General features: G+C 45.5%; 1 protein-coding gene across 15 annotated transcripts in view; it reads left to right on the forward strand.

Moving 5' to 3' along the window:
- Window positions 1-4,255: 4,255 nt before the first annotated feature.
- The window catches only part of PLCB4 (phospholipase C beta 4), a 459,946-nt gene continuing 441,205 nt past the window's right edge, over window positions 4,256-22,996 (forward strand). For 6 of the 15 annotated variants that reach the window (XM_068232508.1, XM_068232514.1, XM_068232513.1 and 3 more), the window contains exon 1: window positions 4,256-4,439. The gene's annotated coding sequence lies outside the window, so the exon portion shown is untranslated. Of the gene's footprint in view, window positions 4,440-5,003; window positions 5,078-11,269; window positions 11,289-22,996 lie in introns of those variants that run through there. The other 9 variants (XM_068232523.1, XM_068232516.1, XM_068232517.1 and 6 more) reach the window with 4 other exon arrangements.

The following is a 22,996-nucleotide window of genomic DNA, read 5'->3' on the forward strand; positions in this document are numbered from 1 at the left end:
CTGTGTGCCCCCTCTGCTGCTGGTGGCAATATATAAACTCCTGTGTGCCTCCTCTGCTGCTGGTGGCAATATATAAGCTCCTGTGTGCCTCCTCTGCTGCTGGTGGCAATATATAAACTCCTGTGTGCCTCCTTTGCTGCTGGTGGCAATATATAAGCTCCTGTGTGCCTCCTCTGCTGCTGGTGGCAATATATAAACTCCTGTGTGCCTCCTTTGCTGCTGGTGGCAATATATAAGCTCCTGTGTGCCTCCTCTGCTGCTGGTGGCAATATATAAGCTCCTGTGTGCCTCCTCTGCTGCTGGTGGCAATCTATAAGCTTCTGTGTGCCCCCGCTGCTGCTGGTGGCAATATATAAACTCCTGTGTGCCTCCATTGCTGCTGGTGGCAATATATAAGCTCCTGTGTGCCTCCTCTGCTGCTGGTGGCAATATATAACCTCCTGTGTGCCACCTCTGCTGCTGGTGGCAATATATAAGCTCCTGTATGCCACCTCTGCTGCTGGTGGCAATATATAAGCTCCTGTGTGCCACCACTGCTACTGGTGGCAGTATATAAGCTCCTGTGTGCCACCTCTGCTGCTGGTGGCAATATATAAGCTCATGTGTGCCACCTCTGCTGCTGGTGGCAATATATAAGCTCCTGTGTGCCACCTCTGCTGCTGGTGGCAGTATATAAGCTCCTGTGTGCCACTTCTGCTGCTGGTTGACATTTATAAGCTTCTGTGTGCCCCCTCTGCTGCTGGTGGCAATATATAAACTCCTGTGTGCCTCCTCTGCTGCTGGTGGCAATATATAAGCTTCTGTGTGCCTCCTCTGCTGCTGGTGGCAATCTATAAGCTTCTGTGTGCCCCCTCTGCTGCTGGTGGCAATATATAAACTCCTGTGTGCCTCCTTTGCTGCTGGTGGCAATATATAAGCTCCTGTGTGCCTCCTCTGCTGCTGGTGGCAATATATAAGCTCCTGTGTGCCTCCTCTGCTGCTGGTGGCAATCTATAAGCTTCTGTGTGCCCACTCTGCTGCTGGTGGCATATATAAACTCCTGTGTGCCTCCATTGCTGCTGGTGGCAATATTTAAGCTCCTGTGTGCCTCCTCTGCTGCTGGTGGCAATATATAACCTCCTGTGTGCCTCCTCTGCTGCTGGTGGCAATATATAACCTCCTGTGTGCCACCTCTGCTGCTGGTGGCAATATATAAGCTCCTGTGTGCCACCTCTGCTGCTGGTGGCAATGTATAAGCTCCTGTGTGCCACCACTGCTGCTGGTGGCAGTATATAAGCTCCTGTGTGCCACCTCTGCTGCTGGTGGCAATATATAAGCTCATGTGTGCCACCTCTGCTGCTGGTGGCAATATATAACCTCCTGTGTGCCTCCTCTGCTGCTGGTGGCAATATATAACCTCCTGTGTGCCACCTCTGCTGCTGGTGGCAATATATAAGCTCCTGTGTGCCACCTCTGCTGCTGGTGGCAATGTATAAGCTCCTGTGTGCCACCACTGCTGCTGGTGGCAGTATATAAGCTCCTGTGTGCCACCTCTGCTGCTGGTGGCAATATATAAGCTCATGTGTGCCACCTCTGCTGCTGGTGGCAATATATAAGCTCATGTGTGCCACCTCTGCTGCTGGTGGCAATATATAAACTCCTGTGTGCCTCCATTGCTGCTGGTGGCAATATTTAAGCTCCTGTGTGCCTCCTCTGCTGCTGGTGGCAATATATAACCTCCTGTGTGCCTCCTCTGCTGCTGGTGGCAATATATAACCTCCTGTGTGCCACCTCTGCTGCTGGTGGCAATATATAAGCTCCTGTGTGCCACCTCTGCTGCTGGTGGCAATGTATAAGCTCCTGTGTGCCACCACTGCTGCTGGTGGCAGTATATAAGCTCCTGTGTGCCACCTCTGCTGCTGGTGGCAATATATAAGCTCATGTGTGCCACCTCTGCTGCTGGTGGCAATATATAAGCTCCTGTGTGCCACCTCTGCTGCTGGTGGCAATATATAAGCTCCTGTGTGCCACCACTGCTGCTGGTGGCAGTATATAAGCTCCTGTGTGCCACCTCTGCTGCTGGTGGCAATATATAAGCTCATGTGTGCCACCTCTGCTGCTGGTGGCAATATATAAACTCCTGTGTGCCACCTCTGCTGCTGGTGGCAATATATAAGGTCCTGTGTGCCACCTCTGCTGCTGCGGGCAATATATAAGCTCCTGTGTGCCACCTCTGCTGCTGCTGGCAATATATAAGCTCCTGTGTGTCTCCTCTGCTGCTGGTGGCAATATATAAACTCCTGTGTGTCTCCTCTGCTGCTGGTGGCAATATATAAGCTCCTGTGTGCCACCTCTGCTGCTGGTGGCAGTAATATAAGCTCCTGTGTGCCACCTCTGCTGCTGGTGGCAATATATAAGCTCCTGTGTGCCACCTCTGCTGCTCCTGGCAATATATAAGCTCCTGTGTGTCTCCTCTGCTGCTGGTGGCAATATATAAGCTTCTGTGTGCCACCTCTGCTGGTGGTGGCAATATATAAACTCCTGTGTGTCTCCTCTGCTGCTGGTGGCAATATATAAGTCCCTGTGTGCCTCCTCTGCTGCTGATGGCAATATATAAACTCCCATGTGCCCCCTCTGCAGGTGGTGGCAATATATAAGCTTCTGTGTGCCACCTTTGCTGGTGATGGCAATATATAAACTCCTGTGTGTCTCCTCTGCTGCTGGTGGCAATATATAAGCTCCTGTGTGTCTCCTCTGCTGCTGGTGGCAATATATAAGCTCCTGTGTGCCTCCTCTGCTGCTGGTGGCAATATATAAACTCCTGTGTGCCCCCTCTGCAGGTGGTGGCAATATATAAGCTTCTGTGTGCCACCTTTGCTGGTGATGGCAATATATAAACTCCTGTGTGTCTCCTCTGCTGCTGGTGGCAATATATAAGCTCCTGTGTGCCACATCTGCTTCTGGTGGCAATCTATAAACTCTTGTGTGCCCCCTCTGCAGGTGGTGGCAATATATAAGCTTCTGTTTGCCACCTTTGCTGGTGATGGCAATATATAAACTCCTGTGTGTCTCCTCTGCTGCTGGTGGCAATATATAAGCTCCTGTGTGTCTCCTCTGCTGCTGGTGGCAATATATAAGCTCCTGTGTGCCTCCTCTGCTGCTGGTGGCAATATATAAACTCCTGTGTGCCCCCTCTGCATGTGGTGGCAATATATAAGCTTCTGTGTGCCACCTTTGCTGGTGATGGCAATATATAAACTCCTGTGTGCCTCCTCTGCTCCTGCTGGCAATATATAAGCTCCTGTGTGCCTCCTCTGCTGCTGGTGGCAATATATAAGCTCCTGTGTGCCTTCTCTGCTGCTGGTGGCAATATATAGACTCCTGTGTGCCTCCTCTGCTGCTGGTGGCAATCTATAAACTCCAGTGTGCCCCTCTGCCACTAGTGGCAATATATAAACTCCTGTTTGCCTCCTCTGCTGCTGGTGGCAATATATAATAAGCTCCTGTGTGCCTCCTCTGCTGCTAATGGCAATATATAAGCTCCTGTGTGCCACCTCTGCTGCTGGCAATCTATAACCTCCTGTGCGCCACCTCTGCTGCTGGTGGCAATATATAATAAGATCCTGTGTGCCTCCTCTGCTGCTGGCGGCAATATATAAGCTCCTGTGTGCCACCTCTGCTGCTGGTGGCAATATATAAGCTCCTGTGTGCCACCTCTGCTGCTGGTGGCAATATATAAACTCCTGTGTGCCACCTCTGCTGCTGGTGGCAATATATAAGCTCCTGTGTGCCACCTCCGCTGCTGCTGGCAATATATAAGCTCCTGTGTGCCACCTCTGCTGCTAGTGGCAATATATAAGCTCCTGTGTGCCACCTCTGCTGCTGGTGGCAATATATAATAAGCTCCTGTGTGCCACCTCTGCTGCTGGTGGCAATATATAAACTCCTGTGTGCCACCTCTGCTGATGGTTGCAATATATAAGCTCCTGCTGGCGGCAATATTAATAAGCTCTTGCTGGTGGCAATATATAACCTCCTGTGTGCCACCTCTGCTGATGGTGGCAATATATAAGCTCCTGTGTGCCACCTCTGCTGATGGTGGCAAATATATAAGCTCCTGTGTGCCACCTCTGCTGTCGGTGACTGTATAATAATAATAATAAGCAGCAGCACCAGGAGGAGGAGGGAGGGAGGGACAGATAATGTGCTGGATAGTGTGTGCACACGCATGCGCGCTCCCCACCAGAAGCAGCCGCGGACAGCAGGCAGAGCGCGCCCCCGGGAGGAGCTTCCAGGGCTCCAGTCCAGCTGCTGTACGAGCAGCGCGCACACGCCCCTCCAGGGACGGGTGTCTCGGGCTGTCTCTCCTGGACCCGGCAAGTCCTAATTAGAAGAAGAAGAGAGACGCATATAAAGGCAAGCCGGCCGGGAAGAGCAGCAAGTCACCGGAGCAGCACGAGGTTAGCAGCCGCCGGGGGTGGGGGGATTCTAGCCGGGGCTGCAGCAGAGCTGATGGCAGAGAGGAGACCTGCGCTGGAGACTGCATGATGCTGCTGCTGTGCCAGAAGCAAGGTGTCCCTGCTTTGTGTCTGCTGGCTGCCTGGGGAGGACACGCAGGTCATCCCCCCCATGGGTGATCTACACTTGCCAGGGGTTGGCAGATGGGGCACCTCCGTTCCTGGCATCCTGCAACAGACCTGTGCCACTGACAGCTGTTCTGCTGCTATTGACAGTAGAGGGGAGGGGGGGATGCTGCTCACCCATGGATCCCCCTCCTGGCTCTTCTCTACTGGGATGGGAAACCTGACATTATGCCTTGTGGGGGAATTAGAGACTGTGCTGGTGCATCTGCAGTGCCTCCTGTAATAATTACATTCCTTTATCTGTGCTTTATCTTTATCTATTTATCCAGATCAAGATGCAAAACATACATTATAAGATTGTTTATTTGGACACTGAAAACTAGAGATGTGATCTAAAACCTGACTTGCTAGTGTTTTTTTTGTTTTTGTTTTGCTTTATAGGGACTGGAATTAGCGGGGGCTGAACCGGAACTTTCAGATGTGGACCACTAATGATTAATTAATCACGCTGTCAGGTATTTAATCATTAGCGCGTTGGCTGTATAGCTGGCACGCTTGCCTTGCAGTACTAGAGCCTGAGGTTATTCCCCATCCGGGACCTCTCTGCATGGAGTTTGTATATTCTCCCCATGTCAGTGTGGGTTTCTTCTGGTCACTGTGGTTTCCTCCCACATCCCAAAAATATTCTGCCTGCTCCTTATGTTGGCTGTAGAGTGTGGTAGGGACATAAGATTATCAGAAGAGTCCTTCTGAGGGACAATGTTTGTTAGTGACATGAATTGTTATGTGTACTAAAGTGCTGCAATAAATGGCATTACTATATAAAAAGTCATATAATGATCAACTTTCTGAATGTGAATTAACCCCTTGCAAAGTTCCGGTTCTGCACCTGCTATTTCTGGTTCCTGCAGAGCACCACAATTGATGTAAAGTTGAATCAAAAGGCTATCTGTAGTAAAAAGAAGCCAAGTAGAAGGCGTCCAGCCAAAATTATTTGTTTTTGTAATTTTTTTTTTAACTTTGGATGTCCTTTAGATGTTAGGATGCACTACATGCTCTTTCTGCCCACTGAATGGCATTTAATAGCTTTTTTATTTATTATTTTTTGCTTTAAAGTGGACCTGAACTCTTGCACAGTACAGATGGTAAGCATAGAGAAATACACCCTGCATATATTTAGATAGCTTAACCTGTCTAATCCCCCCACATCTGTGACTAAGCACAAGTTTTAATTTGATCCTTCAGCTGTGTCAGCTGGCTGCCTTGCAGAGCAGCTACTTTGTAAACACAGAATGTTAACCCTATGTCTGCTTCCATGAAAGCAGGAAGTAGACACACTGTAGATTTATTGTAGGATTTATATCAGCTGTAACAAAGAACTGTTTTTTTTTCTTTGTAAAGGTTATGCTTATCTTTTAGAGCAAAGAGGAAGTTCTGAGTTCAGGTCCTTTATAACCAATTGGCTTCTATGCGTCTCGTCCCAGGAACACCGCTTAGCAATATGCCGCCTGCTTTCCGGCCGTCAAGTGGTTAATGATCCGTGTGAGTTTTGTACGGTGTCAATGGACTGGCGTAACTTTGTTGATATTAGATGTAATTTTCAAGATCTGGCTGGCATAGGGGTGTTCCCACACAGAGGCTATTGTGTATACAGTCAGAAGGACTCTCTAATACTCTGCAGGGCTTTCTCGCTGGCATGGCTGTAGCCGTGTATGCCAGCCGTGAACACTGGTCTGGGCAGGTATAATATTTCATATGGACTGTGCCCATGGCTCAGACATATCATTGTATGTCTGTGATACAGCAAGTTGCTTTTCACTGCATTAGCTTCAGATTCCTGGCAGCTCCTCACAGCACTTCCAGTCCTGTCACTGGCATAGGCAGGGTGCTGTTTGCATAGGGCTGGGATAGCCCTACCATTAACGTTATTATTGCTGCATGGAGATTGCTGGGGAATGACTCACACTATTTATTATGCCACATGGTCCGGGCTGGTAACTGTCTTTCTTGCCTTTGATTGTCACAGTTGTTATGTTACAGACCAGTCCACTGAAGGGAGAGGAAGGGAGGGTGGCTATGAAATATGGCCCTGAACCAGGACACCTCATAAATGTCCCTAATAACTCACGTTAAGTACAGTTTACAAATGACAGTGACATCAATTGGGATATTTATTGGAGTATCGGCAGGATTTACATAAGTTTGGGTGTTTTGTTGCTGCTGGCGGAATATAGTCATATTTCTTTCCTGCGCGGCGTAAAGACAGTGGTAAGTTTCCTGCAGATATATTTTGGGTGATTATGAGCATAGCAGCCGTCATGAAAGGAAATCCTTGGCCTTGAGTAATGTGTGTAGGAAGGCAGATAGTAAATGGAATATCTGGTGGTAAAGGGAGCAAGCTTATGTCATAGAGGAAAGTAATAAACTACAGGAAGCTGTAGTAACCAATGAGGAATTACCTATTATTAGTATTTATATAGCGCTGGCATCTTCCGCAGCGCTGTACAGAGTATATTGTCTCCTCACTTTAACTGTCCCTCAAAGGAGCTCACAATCCAATCCCTCCCATATGTCTATGTATGTATCATGTAGTACATGTATCAAAGTCGAGAGACAAGTTAGGGAGAAGCCAATTAACTTATCTATATGTTTTTGGGATGTGGGAGGAAACTGGAGTGTTTGGAGGAAACCCACACAGACACGGGGAGAACATACAAACTCTGTGCAGATAGTGCCTTGGCTGGAACCCTGATTTGAACCGGGGACCCAGCACTGCAAGGCAAGAGAGCTAACCACTATGCCACCGCCGCCATGATCGGTTGTGAGTTATTGGTCGTGACTCATTGATTGTTTGTGAGTTATTGCATGCTACACTGGTTACATAGGGCTTATGTAGGTGGGTGGTGGTGTAATCTTCCCTCTGACTGTGGGGGATTGGGTGCTATAAGCTGTTGCACACTGCACTGGTTATATAGGGCTTATGTAGGTGGGTGGTGGTGTAATCTTCCCTCTGACTGTGGTGGGATTGGGTGCTATAAGCTGTTGCACACTGCACTGGTTATATAGGGCTTATGTAGGTGGGTGCTGGTGTAACCTTCCCTCTGACTGTGGTGGGATTGGGTGCTATAAGCTGTTGCACACTGCACTGGTTATATAGGGCTTATGTTTGGGTTCCTTTGGCCTCTGACTGCGACCAGATGGATGGATGCGAGTTATATACAGGTAGTCCCTGGTCTCTGTAGATCGATGGCTATGAGTTATACTGTATATAGGGCTTATATAGAGATACTGGGACCCATTTATTCTCTGGTTGTGATCAGATGGATTGCTTTGAGCTCTATGTTGGGCTTTTACAGTATAGAGGGGTACTGGGGTCCCTTTGGCCCTGGCTGATATTAGATGAATTGTTGTAAGTAATATATGTAAAGCCTATGTAGAGGGGTGTTGGGTCCTACTGACTGTAATAAATGTAGAGCTTTTATATAGAGGAGTGATTGCGAGCACCATTTTGCAATTCTTTTTCTATGTTTCTTCGATGATTGGGTTTTGTCCGGTAAAAAGCTGCATGCAGTGCATTTTGCGATTAGCGATAATCGCAAACACGTTGCAAACGCAGCAGTGAGATTCATCCCATAGGCTTACTTGTGCAGCGCTTTGCTGGTCGCCGGTGATCAGCAAAGTGTGAATCATGGGGAATAAAGAGTGTGAATGGGCCCTAAGGGTCGCTTTGGCCTCTGATGGTGACCAGCACAGCTTGAATGGAACATCAGACCTCCTTATTGCTTTTAGGGATCATTGAGCTCTGTGAGCTGCATGCCTGAACTTGCTATATATGCCAGCTGTAGGGGAAGCTTGTAGATAGAATGTGTTCTGATGCATGGGCTTTCCACAGTGACTAGAGGTTGTAGTCAGTCTCCTGTGTACACGGCCAGTGCTCTGCTCACAGGATCTGAAGACGTGTTCTGGTGCATGGGCTTTCCACAGTGACTAGAGATTGCAGTCAGTCTCCTGTGTACACGGCCAGTGCGCTGCTCACAGGGTCTGAAGACGTGTTCTGATGCATGGGCTTTCCACAGTGACTAGAGATTGCAGTCAGTGTCCTGTGTACACGGCCAGTGCTCTGCTCACAGGATCTGAAGACATGTTCTGGCGCATGGGCTTTCCACAGTGACTAGAGATTGCAGTCAGTGTCCTGTGTACACGGCCAGTGCTCTGCTCACAGGATCTTAAGACATGTTCTGGTGCATGGGCTTTCCACAGTGACTAGAGATTGCAGTCAGTCTCCTGTGTACACGGCCAGTGCGCTGCTCACAGGGTCTGAAGACGTGTTCTGATGCATGGGCTTTCCTCTGTAACTAGAGATTGCAGTCAGTCTCCTGTGTACACGGCCAGTGCGCTGCTCACAGTGTCTGAAGACGTGTTCTGATGCATGGGCTTTCCTCTGTGACTAGAGATTGCAGTCAGTGTCCTGTGTACACAGCCAGTGCGCTGCTCACAGGGTCTGAAGACGTGTTCTGGTGCATGGGCTTTCCACGGTGACTAGCGATTGCAATCAGTATCCTGTGTACACGACCAGTGCTCTGCTCACAGGATCTGAAGACACGGGTTCTGATGCATGGGCTTTCCACAGTGACTAGAGATTGCAATCAGTCTCACGTGTACACGGCCAGTGCTCTGCTCACAGGATCTGAAGCCGTGTTCTGATGCATGGGCTTTCCACAGTGACTAGAGATTGCAATCAGTCTCACGTGTACACGGCCAATGCTCTGCTCTCAGGATCTGAAGCCATCTTCTGATGCATGGGCTTTCCTTGGTGACTAGAGATTGCAATCAGTCTCCCGTGTACACGGCCAGTGCTCTGCTTACAGGGTATGAAGATGTGTTCTGATGCATGGGCTTTCCACAGTGACTAGAGATTGCAGTCAGTGTCCTGTGTACACGGCCAGTGCGCCGCTCACAGGATCTGAAGATGTGTTCTGATGCATGGGCTTTTCACAGTGACTAGAGATTGCAGTCAGTGTCCTGTGTACACGGCCAATGCTCTGCTCTCAGGATCTGAAGCCGTCTTCTGATGCATGGGCTTTCCACAGTGACTAGAGATTGCAATCAGTCTCCCATGTACACGGCCAGTGCTCTGCTTACAAGGTCTGAAGACGTGTTCTGATGCATGGGCATTCCACAGTGACTAGCGATTGCAATCAATCTCCCGTGTACACGGCCAGTGCTCTGCTTACAGGGTCTGAAGACGTGTTCTGATGCATGGGCTTTCCACAGTGACTAGAGATTGCAGTCAGTGTCCTGTGTACACGGCCAGTGCTCTGCTCACAGGGTCTGAAGACACATGTTCTGATGCATGGGCTTTCCACGGTGACTAGCGATTGCAATCAGTCTCCCGTGTACACGGCCAGTGCTCTGCTCACAGGATCTGAAGACGTGTTCTGATGCATGGGCTTTCCACGGTGACTAGCGATTGCAATCAGTCTCCCGTGTACACGGCCAGTGCTCTGCTCACAGGGTCTGAAGACATTTACAAGCAATAGAAGGACGTCCACTTGGGTTTCCATTCTCTGCTGATCACAGTCAGAAGCAAATGGGATGTGATCACCCATCTACTTCAGTCCTAAGAAAGGTCATTAAGGTACTAATAGATGAATCTCTCTGTATAGCTACAGGGTATCCCATTATGCAGAGCCACCATGTTTCTTATAGCTAACACTTTTTTTTCCTCCATAAAATAGCACTCATAAATAGGCTTATGGTTCTCTAGCTCCGCATCATTTAACTTCCAGCATGACAAAATCACTGCTGTGCTTGTACCAGAAAGAAAGTTATTTAAAGGGGGATTAAACTGTGACATAACATTCAATGAAAATTGTGTTTTTTTTCCTTTTTATTACCCATACAGTTGTCACATTGCTTTTGTGCACAAGTATTATCGCCCATTTAAAAATTGCAAGTTCCCAAAGTACATTTTATCTGCTCTGAAAGCTGCCATTGTAATTTATTGCATAGCTGCTGTATTATAATGTAGGTAGTGAGACATTGTCTTCTATGTACATTTTCTGCTTGTGTTCAGCTGAAGCACTGCTAGGAATGTTTACTAATAGTGGCTGATAAGGAAACATAACCAATATAATGTAATCACTTCCTCAACTGTTCTGCTACTATTTTTTTCTGGTAGTATCTTTTATGCTGTAAAGAATCATTTAGATCAAAAAAGAATTGCTGAGTGTCATACCACTTTAAGGAAGGCAGCACAAAATAATTAGACTAAAATAACATTGCTGTGTAGATATTGTCTATCAATGGTTTTGTGAGCATGCATATTACACTTATTTTGCCTTGCTGTTGGACTGTTATTTGGGGCTGATTTATTAACACAAGGACAGACTTGCAGATTAAAAGTGGGGTGTGGCCCCACAACACCCAATCACTTGTCAGGTGAACTCTGATTGCTTGATTTCAAAGTATTCTGTGCACCTGGAATGATACCTCTGCTTCTGCGTCTCTTTCTGTTGGTCTGGCGTGCTAGCTTATTACAGAAGTCTGGATAAAACTAATTGATATCTCTCTGTTCCTCTTGCTCCCCATTGGCCTCTCTGGTGATTATCATATGCACTGAGCACAGTTCAGTTTCTTCTATTGACTTTTGTTATTTCAAGTTTTATTTGGAGCTTGCTGAGGATTTACAGGAGTCTTTTCAGGACCATTTCTGCTGCAAAACTTGTGAGTAGAATATTTTATAAACGGGACTGACCAAATCGTAAGCAATTTAATTTGCAATGTTTAGCTGAACTTTAGAGATAATTAGAAGATTTGACTAAGCAAACATACAGTCCAGGAAACCCCAAAATCATCTGAATAGGAACTTTGCAGAAGCCGACTAATTAATCAGCTAGCGGTTAATTAATCACCAGCTCTTGAATCCTGTTAGCCCCTGCAGAGTACATGTTCAGTCCCCACAAATTCTTGTGCCTACAGAACTTAAATTTACACCTCAAGTTCCTGATCATGCCTGTTGCATTATAGAGGTAATCAGATACAGTAGAGGCATCAAGTCAGAGCAATGCAACAAAAAGTACTAGACAGAAAAGCTTCAATATTTTGTCAAATCTTCCATGAGGAATGTATCAGGAGATGCAGCAAGAAAACAAAATAACTAATGTGCAGTACTGTATGAGCTGCACAGGATCAGTAATAATCACTGCAGTGTTTCTACTTATCTAGCCAATCAACTTTTTGAACTTTAGTGCATGAGATAGTGCTGCTGGAATGTGGACTGTCTGATGATCAAAAAGGTCATGATTGGGTGAAAAGACTGTGGATAGAGCATATATTTATAGGCTGGTAGTAGCTGGGTAAAATCAGTGGATAAAGAAGATTTAAAATGACAATAGTGATAACATCCCTGCCTATAAGAGAGTCCCTGTTATGACAGTATTCTGGTACTTTTAAATTTCACTTTCAAATGATTAAAATGCATAGCATGAAAGTGTCCCATAGATATAATTCAACTCTATAATTCAACTTAAAAGGTGAAACTAATATTTGAAATAGACTCATTCCATGCAAAGGGAGATATTTCAAGCCTTTATTTGTTATAATTTTGATGATAATGGCTTACAGCTTATGAGAACCTCTAAACTAAATTCTCAGACCATTAGAATATTGTGCAAAATGTTCAATATTCTAGGCTCAATGTATCAGACTCTAATCAGCTAATTCATCCAAAACAACTGCTATGTATGTAGGAATACATAGGACTATAATGACTGGAGTCAACATACTATATGTAGGGCCAAGTAGGAAGTTTGTGACTTTACTGGTCATATGTATGGCTATAATGACCATTGGGTGTAGGTAGGACTACGTAGGGCTGTAATTACTATACTGGACATATGTTGGACTACATATGACTATACTGTTGACAACGCGGTAGGATAACTTGAAAGTAAGAAATGGTTTACCTAGGAAGAAAGTCAAAGCTTGCATTCTCAAATACTTTTTGTGCAATAAACTTATTTTTTAGAAAGCAAGCTTAGACTTTCTTCCTAGGTGATCCATTTCTTGGGTTCATGTTATTTTATTGATTATTTTATTGATCCTTTTTACACTTCATTGGGTGCCTCCTACCCCTTTTCCACACTTGTGCCACCCTCACTTGGAGGGACGAGACACTTGTCTCAGTCTTTTAGAGAGAGTGACTAGCCTTTAGAGAGTCTACTTACCTACCCGAGTGAGGGGTGAGTATCCTCCAAACGTGCTGAAGGTGGTGGCCACTGGCAACCAGGGTTTGTGAGTACGTCGTCATTATGTAGCATTTCTTTCCATAATTCTAATACCTACTACACTATTTTGGGCTCCTGTCCTTCTTCTTTGTCTTTTTTATATCAAGGTCACTTGATCCACTCCACATATGACTATACTGGTCATATGTAGGACTATGTGGGTTTATAATGATCATTGGGTAGAAGTGGGACTATGTAGGGCTGTAATGATTATGCAGGATATATGTTGGGCTACATATGACTATACTGGATATATGTTGGACTACGTAGGAATATAGTGATGATTGGGTAGAGGTTGGACTATGTAGGGCTGTAATGACTATACTGGTCATATGGAAGACTATGTAGGAATATAATGATGATTGGGTAGAGGTAGGACTACGTAGGGCTTTAATAACTATACTGGACATACAGTATGTAGGGCTATGTAGGTCAATAGTGACAGTATTGGGCATTTGTATGGCTTGTTCAGTAACACTGAACAGGGAGTAATGATGAAATATTTACCAAAGCAACGGCACAATTCTTTTTCCTGGGGAGATGACATTATTAGTTTGGTTTATTACTGTTTGCCTAGTTGAATAACTCCACTGTTGTTTGTATAGGTGCTATACTATTCCTGCTGTAGTTATCTGAGATAACTCATAAAAGGAGGATAATTAAGGTATTTTATATCTAGACTTCTAGTCTGATAGATTGTTTCCTGTATCGATATTAATTTACATCTGCCCTTGCGTTTTCCATACTGCCTTTATGAATTACTGGTCTTCATCTTCAGCAGATTTGTGCTTATCCACAGTATCTATTATATCGATTAGCGAGTATCTCTAGGCTCCATTTTCACTCTCTCTCTTTACCTGTCTACATTATCTGTGTGATTGTCTACACCACTGTCCCTCAGAGTGGTTCACAATCTAGTCCCTACCATAGTACTGTATATACTCGCATATAAGCCTAATTTTTCAGCACAATAAATGTGCTGAAAAGTTACCCCCTCGGCTTATATGTGGGTCAGTGGAGCAGAACTGATTGTGGAGCAGGCTTTGTTACTGGCAGAGGAGCATAAGGATTGGGCACTAGTGATCCTGCTCTTGCCAGCTGGCTTCCTGCTGTGTCCGTGCCCCCAATCCCCTGCAACATGGTGTGCAGAGGTACATACATTTATGTATGTATTGTGCAGTTCATTTATCATGTTCTAGGGCCAATTTTTACACAATTTTTACCACAATTTTAATGAAAGTGGATGGGAGCGATTTTTAAAAAGCACTCAGAAAGCACTCGGCAATCACAAGAGCTCAGAAAAGCGCTTATAGTGTGTCTGAGCTCTAACTTTTTCCTCTGAGTTTTCTCCTAGGAAATATGTTTTTAGTCTTCTATTTAAAATAACTTTTCAGCACTTTGCAACTGAAAAAGTACTATCAAAATTATTTTGAGTATTTTCTTGCTTGCTGTTGGTTTTTAAAAGGCATTTTCGTTGACAATTTTGAAAATATCTCCTAGGAGAAAACCAAGGAGAAAAAGTTAATTGCAAATGGGTCACTGTCTCTCTCCAGTATCATTGTGTTTATCTACAGTCTCTCTCCCCCTCCTCAATATCAATGAGTCTATGTACCATCTCTCCCTCTCTCTGTAATATCAAATCAATTTAATTTAATAAAAAAAAAGCTTTATTGGCAGCATCAAATACATTTAGCATTGCTAAAGCACCACAGAGGAGTAGTTGTGGGATTATAGGCGACAGTATAAGTGGTATATAGTCCATGGGGTGGGGAGGGTATAAGGGGCAGTATAAGAATTATACAGTCCATGGGGTATCACGTTCCTCTCAGTTGGTGGCAGGTAGGAACATATCGGCCGCTATTTGCACCCCTGTGTCCTCTCACTGCAGCAGGATGTAGAGTTTCCTCTCTTCATCTATTGGGAGAAATCTGGGATGTGGGCGGAGAGTCTCTGGAAGTGGGCTGTCCTTACCGGTGCGTATTTGCTGCAGTGTAGCAGGAAGTGGGCCTCATCCTCCAGGGCCTCCTGGTCACACTGCCTGCACAGTGTCTCCTCAGGGGGCTTCCATGTCTTTTTGTGCTGCTCTGTCTCTATCTCCAGGCTGTGGGTGCTCAGACGGTATAAGTTCAGGATCAGTCTGTCTGTGTGGTGGTGTAGCCTCTTCAGATATGGGGCTATTGTTTACCCCTTCTGCAGTGATTGGTAGATTGTGAGTTTCTGGGAGTTCTTTAGTTGCTCTTCCATATCTATGTGTTTATCTACAATCTTTCTCTCTTCATTATGTATGTGACTATGTACAACATCTATCTCTGTCCTCTCTGTCTATGTTTATCATAGGTCTTCCCGAAGTCTGTTGAGTTTTCAGGCACTTCAGTTTTCGGGCCTTTTTCTACCGCCATTCTCAGCTGCAGAGGAGAGAAAACAGTCTTTTTGCCTCTGCATCTTTTGGTCTGATTGTGGTGAGATTTTGAAGCTCTATTCAATTGCACTGAATGGCAGTGACACCAAACATGCTGCGGGCAGTGCTCTGCAATTCAACTAGAATCTCATCGCATTTCAAGCAAGCAGTGGAAAGGGATTTGCCTGATAAAGCAAGTGTCCTTGCTCCGAAAGCTGGATCGAAGTGCAGATGGGATAAAAGGCTCTGGCTTTTAAAGGACACGTCCAGGAACATTAAAAATAAAAAATCCACTTACCTGAGGCTTCCTCCAGCCCCTTGCAGCTGTCCTGTGCCTTGGCCGCAGCTCTGCTTCACGCCGGTGGCCCGGGGTCCCCTCCGGTAGAAGAGGCCTACTTGCGCTCCAGTGTGCGTCTCGCTTAGATGCGCTGACATCATCCAGCCTGTACTGCGCAGACGCAGTAGTTCTGCGGCTGCGCAGTACAGTCCGGATGACGTTAGTGCGACTCAGTGAGCCGCGCGCTGGAGCGCAAGTAGATGCCGACCAGGCCAGGTCGGCATCTGCACCGGAGGAGATCGGGAGCCACCGGAGCTGCAGCGAGGGCACAGGACGGCTGCCAGGGGCTGGAGGAGGCCCCAGGTAAGTGGATTTTTTCTTTTATTTTTAGACTCCTCGGACCTTCCCTTTAAACACCGATAAAGGAAAGACTTGTGATACCTCCTAAGGTTGCCCATACATAGTACACATTTTTCATTATTTTTTGATCTGAGAAATTTGATCAGTTATGCAGTTTGGGTGAATAGTTTTTAAAATGCTTTTCAAGGTACCATACACAAACGTTTGATTTTTCAAAAATCCGATAAAAACTATGAAATATGAAGAAAAAGCTGGTTTATCTTCTAGTATTTTCTTATACAACCTACCATATACTACACAATTTCACACACAATCACCCAGATTTTTCCAACATGTCCAATCAGATTTTTATCAAAAAAGTAAATAATCTTTAGTTTTTTTTCTTAATCTCACCCCCCCCCCCCCCAAAAAAAAAAGATTGTTTTCGATTTTCACTCTATTTACTAATTCGGGTCAAATAAACAGAAAAAAATTAAATTTTTAATTGTACTGTGTGCAGGCACCATTATACTGACAATTTTATTCATCTTCATCACTTTTGGGCTTATTCAGTACATGCGCTGTAAAGTGCAAATCTGAAGAACAAAGCCTACCAAATAAAGTGATTTCCCTGTACATGAAAGATACATCCTAATTGGTTGTTATCGCTTGCTTTACATGCCCACCATCTCATAACAAGCTGCCAACAGAAAATTCATTTCATGGTATATGAAGGGCTTCTGCAATGGATGAATATTTATAATGCTGGGAATACACAATGAGATTTTTTAGTCAATTTACTGTCCGATCCAATAAAGATTTTCCTATCAATTTTCTTATCTTTTCTTATCAATTTCCATTCACTTCTATGTAAAATTGATCAGAAAAACGATCGAAAATCAGATCGGACGTGTCGGAAATTATCTATCGAACTATCTGTCTGCTGAAAAAACTTGGGCTTGGAACCCACTACAAATCGCTATCGCTAAATGCAATCGCTAGCGATTTGCATCAGCGTTTTGTAAGCGATGTCATGAGCGTTTTCTGGCGTCTTTGGTAGCGATTTTAAAAAGTGTAAGCGTTTTGCCAGCGATTGTGTAGTGATTAGCGTTTTTAACTCTCATTGGTCCTTTCAATTAATTTTAATTTTTTTACAGTGTGTAGTAATTTCAAAACGCTATCAGAATCGCTCTGTGTAGGTTTTGATGAGCGATTACGCCAGCGTTTATATACTTTTCATTGCAGAAACGGTAATGCTAACCACTAATGCTAAACGCTAAAAATGCTGCATGTCTTGCGTTTGCGATTTTGGTTATCGCAATCGCTCCAGTGGAATTTGGCCCATCCATTAACATTAGCTGAGCATTTAGGGAAATCGCTAGCGGTTTGAATCACTCCCTAAATGCTCACAAAATCGCTCTAGTGGGTTTGAGCCCGTATGGTGTATTTCCAGCATAAGATTTTAGATCTTCACTCTTAAATTGTTATCACAGGAAGATTTATTAGTGAGCTAAAGCTGGCCATACATCAGGCGACTTGGCGGTCATTCAAACCATCCAATTCGGTTATTATTATCGGATATAAATCGGTGCCCCGTCCCGCCCCGTTGACCCCCCCCCCCCCCCCCACCGCACAGCAACAGAATGGGCCTGATTCACAAAGCGGTGCAAAGTGTTTGCACGCCTGTGAAAAGCCCCTTATCACGCCTAAACTCAGTTTAGGCGTGATAAATTAAAACTCGCGTGAAATTCCCGTGCAATCGCGCGGCGCACGGTGCAGTGCGCGTGATGCGCCCATTAAACCCTATGGGTGCTGCGTGCGGAATTAAGCGATTGCGCGCGTAAAACTTTACGCGCGGGACTTTGCACGCGATAAAGAGCACAAATCGGTGCTAACTCAGCGGTGCAAAGCTTATCACGCCTAAAGTCTTTTAGGCATGATAACTGAGTTATCACCGCTTTGTGAATCAGGCCCAATGTGTTGTCAGCTACACAGCCGACGTGTCTGTACAGGCAGGCTAGCAATGTCGACCAAGAGGATCCGGTCCTTACCCCTGACGGGCGACATAAATCGAGGTGTGTAAGCACATTTAGTGATAGGTCCGTTTTTAAATATTTTTATTTAGTTGAGGTGCTTAGTTTCCTTTGAAGTGGACCTGAACTCTTGCACAGGACAGAAGGAAACCATAGAGAAAGGCACCATGTATGTATTTAGAGAGTTTAGCCTGTCTAATTTCTCCTCATTTGTGTCTAATCACAAGTTGTAATTTGATCTCTCCACTGTGTCACATGACTGCCACGGCAGAGATGGCAGAAAAGCTCATTTGAAAGTACAGGCTATAAACAATATGTCTGCTTCCATGAATCAGGAAGTAAAAACAGTGCAGATTTATTTTTGGATTTGTATCAGCTGTAACAAAGAAATGTCTTTTGTTTAACCCATTCTGGACCAGTACACTCTGCCCCCTTAAGGACCAGAGGGTGCTGGTCCAGCAAACCGCCGCTTCCCGACGAATCGCCGCAAGTTACCGTCGCTTCCGCCGGACACGCCGCTCTGTCCTTACCACAGGCTGCTCTCTCTGCCGTCGCTATGACGGCAGAGCGCTGTGTGCCGGTCAGGAGCCGCGTTCATTGGCTCCTGACCCTGTCATTCCATGTAAGCCAATGGGAATGGCTTACATGAATGACAGGGCCAGGAGCCAATGAAAACGGCTCCTGCCCGGCTCACAGTGCTCTGCCGTCATAGAGGCGGCAGGGCATCACATTGCGGCGGGGGCAGAGCGGACCGAGCGACGGGGACAGGCTGGGGCGCGCGGTCAATGGGACGTAGAGTTTACGTCCGATCAGGACCGCAGCGCCCCCTGCCCGCCGTAGATTTATACACGCTCGGTCCGCAGGTAGTTAAAGGTTATTATGCTGTTTTGAATGTTTTTGGAGCAGAAAGGACGTTCTGATTTCAGATCCGCTTTAAAGTATTAGAGGCGGAGCATCAGCACAGAAATCATGCAACTGGCATTGCTTATTAGAGATTGAAGATGACAGCCTCCATATCCCTCTCACTTCAGGTTCCCTTTAAATTGTTCCTCTCCAACAGATTGCATAATGATCAGCTTATATCTATGACTGAGCAATTAGCAATGAATCTTCAATAGCTGAGGCTCTGTGATTTTTATTAGGGAACGGGTAATCTTCTGGCCTCTTTTTGTTATCTATTTTGATAATGGCATTGTTGTGTCGCTCTGTAGTTATAGCACGGTTTACGAGTTTATTAATCCCTCCTTCATTTTTCCCTGGTGCAATTATCAGTAGAGGCTTTACGCATTCTGTGCGTGTCCATAATGCTGGGCATACATGATTCCTTTTATCCTTCCTTATCTTTTTCCATTCACTTCAATGACAAATCGAACGGCGATCGGACATGTCGGAAGTTATCTATCGAACCCATCTATCTACTACAAAAACTAACCGTGTATTCCCAGCATAAGGCTTGTGTCTGAACGGTGTTTGATGTTGGAGTGATGGTTATATAATGCTGGTGTTATTCCTTTTAAAGAGAATCTGTACTCTAATATTCTTACAATAAAAAGCATACCATTCTATTCATTATTTTCTCCTGTGCCCCTCTGTGCTGTTTCTGCCACTCTCTGCTGCAATCCTGGCTTGTAATTAACAGTTTTCGGCAGTGTTTACAAACAAACTAACCAGCTTCTAATAGGCTCAGCCAAGCATAGTGTGTGAGTCATTCATAGTGTGCAGGGGGCCTGCAGAGGGTGTGTATCGCTTCTACCAATCACAAGCAGCCCTGCAAATTCCACACAATCAAGCCTTAGCCCGACAAACAGGACAGAGGAAAGATACATTGATTTATTACAGAGACAGTGCAGTTAGGAAAGACTGCAGTAAGCCAGAGCAGATTAGAAAAGGCATAGGAACTTATAGATAAATAAAATATAGATATGCGCTTTTGGAAAAATTGCACTCTGTGGTTCGCGTAACAAATGTCAATGTGTGGACATACAGATTAGAATACAATAGCAACGCGCACACTTGTCTCAAGCAGAAATAAAAACAGAACAGTCTCACAGAGTCACCAGCAGGTACACTCCACGGATCCAACCACCTGAAGCAAGGGACTGTCCTGTAATTTCGTTTGGCCGGACAATCACGTCAACATGCAAGGGAAAAAATAAAAGCATATAGCGTAATACTGCAAATCAAGGCCTGGTTTAGACAGCAGAAACCATCACCACTCTAATCCAACTGTGTAGACTAAGAAGACACCTCTTTCCAGCACCAGTGTTCGGACACCCCCCTCTGTGCCCGCACTCACTGGGCTGTCCTCCCAGATCTCCGGAGGTGGGATTGATAGTATATCAGGGGATGGCGTATTCCTCAATTCCTTAGGCTAATAACTCCCATTAAAACTGTGGACTAAAGAGCCACACATAGCGTAAAACCATAAAAATTTAATGCAATTTAAAAGCAAAGATTACACTCACAAGCCACGCAGGGTAAGAGCGCATGTAAACAGTTGCGGTCCCGGAAACCGCTCAGCTGTTCCAGCGTCAGCTCGACTCGCGCTCCCTCACCGGCCGGCACTACTTCCTTGTCCAATCACGTGCATCAGCGCTCCTCCCATAGGAACTTATAGGATAGAAGAACTAAGGCTGAAAAATGTGTTACAGAGTCTCTTTAATGTGACAACAAACAGACCAGAGACACACCGCCATTGTCATTAAAGGTTCATACATGCGCCAAACAAAATGCACGACACGACCGCGCTCACGACTGCGGACACGACATGTTGTTGAATTTAAAACGACATGTCTTTTCCGCACACTGACCAACTAAACGACCAACTCATTCACATGACACTTAAAACAGGGGTGGAGGTGCCCAATGCATAAAAGATAGACTAATAATCTGTTGATCTTATAAACAGAGAGGTAATCTTACCTCTCTTGATGAATTTAGATCAGTTTATTGAAAAAAGGTCTTTTTTTTGAGCACAAAAAATGTACAACTAGTTTCGTGGGTGCTTGCCTGCTTCCTCAGGTCAGTGAAAAAACAAGTGCCTTAAAGGACCGGTCCAAGCAATTAAAGGGAAAAAAAAAAAAGATCTACTGTATTTACCCAGGGATTCATCCAGCCCCTGGCAGCTGATATGTCTCTTGCTGCAGCTCCTGTGTCCCAGGATCCCCTCCGTTGGAGATGCCGACCTCGCCAGATAATCACAGTAAAATCACGATTGCGGTAAAATCACACGATTGTACCACAATCATGATTTTTACCAGGGCTGTGGAGTTGGTACAAAAATCATCCGACTCCAACTCCTCAGTTTATGAAACCTCCAGGTACACAAAATTGCTCCGACTCCTTGACTCCAACTCCTTAGACTAATGTTACAAAGGCTATGGATTTGGTTCAAAAATAATTAGACTCCGCAGGTACCCAAAATTGCTCCGACTCCTCGACTCTGACTCCACAGCCCTGGATTTCACTACAATTTTAATGTAATTCAATGGTAACGTTTTTTATAAAGCTCCCAGAAAGCTCTGGAGGCAAAAAAGCACTCAGAAAAGCACTTATAGGGCTTGATTCACTAAACCGTGATAACACATAGCACGGCCACGCTAGCGTTTTTGCATGCTAAATTTTTGTGTGGAAATTCGCAATTCTGTGTGAAAACGTGTGCGAAAACGCTAGTGCGGCCATCCTATGGGTTATCACGGTTTAATGAAGCAAGCCCCTAGTGTGTCTGAGCCCTAAAGCTGATTGGCTGTCATAGGAAAGCCAGACACACATGGTATACTTTCTTCCTTCTCCTGAACCTCTGTTCTGGAGACTATAATGCAGTATCTGATCCAGGATTGATGCAGAGAGGACTTTCCATGCAAGCCTGGTGTGTTTGTACTAAATGCAGTATCTGATCCAGGATTGATGCAGAGAGGACTTTCCATGCAAGCCTGGTGTGTTTGTACTGAATGCAGTATCTGCTCCAGGTTTGAGGCAGGGAGGACTTTCCATGCAAGCCTGGTGTGTTTGTACTGAATGCAGTATCTGCTCCAGGTTTGATGCAGGGAGGACTTTCCATGCAAGCCTGTTGTGTTTTGAATGCAGTATCTGCTCCAGGTTTGATGGAGAGGGGACTTTCCATGCAAGCCTGTTGTGTTTGTACTGAATGCAGTATCTGCTCCAGGTTTGAAGCAGGAAGGACTTTCCATGCAAGCCTGGTGTGTTTGTACTGAATGCAGTATCTGCTCCAGGTTTGATGCAGAGAGGACTTTCCATGCAAGCCTGGTGTGTTTGTACTAAATGCAGTATCTGCTCCAGGTTTGAGGCAGGGAGGACTTTCCATGCAAGCCTGGTGTGTTTGTACTGAATGCAGTATCTGCTCCAGGTTTGATGCAGAGAGGACTTTCCATGCAAGCCTGTTGTGTTTGTACTGAATGCAGTATCTGCTGCTCCAGGTTTGATGCAGGGAGGTCTTTCCATGCAAGCCTGGTGTGTTTGTACTGAATGCAGTATCTGCTCCAGGTTTGAGGCAGGGAGGACTTTCCATGCAAGCCTGGTGTGTTTGTACTGAATGCAGTATCTGCTCCAGGTTTGAGGCAGGGAGGACTTTCCATGCAAGCCTGGTGTGTTTGTACTGAATGCAGTATCTGCTCCAGGATTGATGCAGAGAGGACTTTCCATGCAAGCCTGGTGTGTTTGTACTGAATGCAGTATCTGCTCCAGGTTTGATGCAGGGAGGACTTTCCATGCAAGCCTGGTGTGTTTGTACTGAATGCAGTATCTGCTCCAGGTTTGAGGCAGGGAGGACTTTCCATGCAAGCCTGGTGTGTTTGTACTGAATGCAGTATCTGCTCCAGGTTTGAGGCAGGGAGGACTTTCCATGCAAGCCTGGTGTGTTTGTACTGAATGCAGTATCTGCTCCAGGATTGATGCAGAGAGGACTTTCCATGCAAGCCTGGTGTGTTTGTACTGAATGCAGTATCTGCTCCAGGTTTGATGCAGGGAGGACTTTCCATGCAAGCCTGGTGTGTTTGTACTGAATGCAGTATCTGATCCAGGATTGATGCAGAGAGGACTTTCCATGCAAGCCTGGTGTGTTTGTACTGAATGCAGTATCT

This window comes from Hyperolius riggenbachi, chromosome 4 (assembly GCF_040937935.1).
Source record: "Hyperolius riggenbachi isolate aHypRig1 chromosome 4, aHypRig1.pri, whole genome shotgun sequence".
Classification (NCBI taxonomy): Eukaryota; Metazoa; Chordata; class Amphibia; order Anura; family Hyperoliidae; genus Hyperolius; species Hyperolius riggenbachi.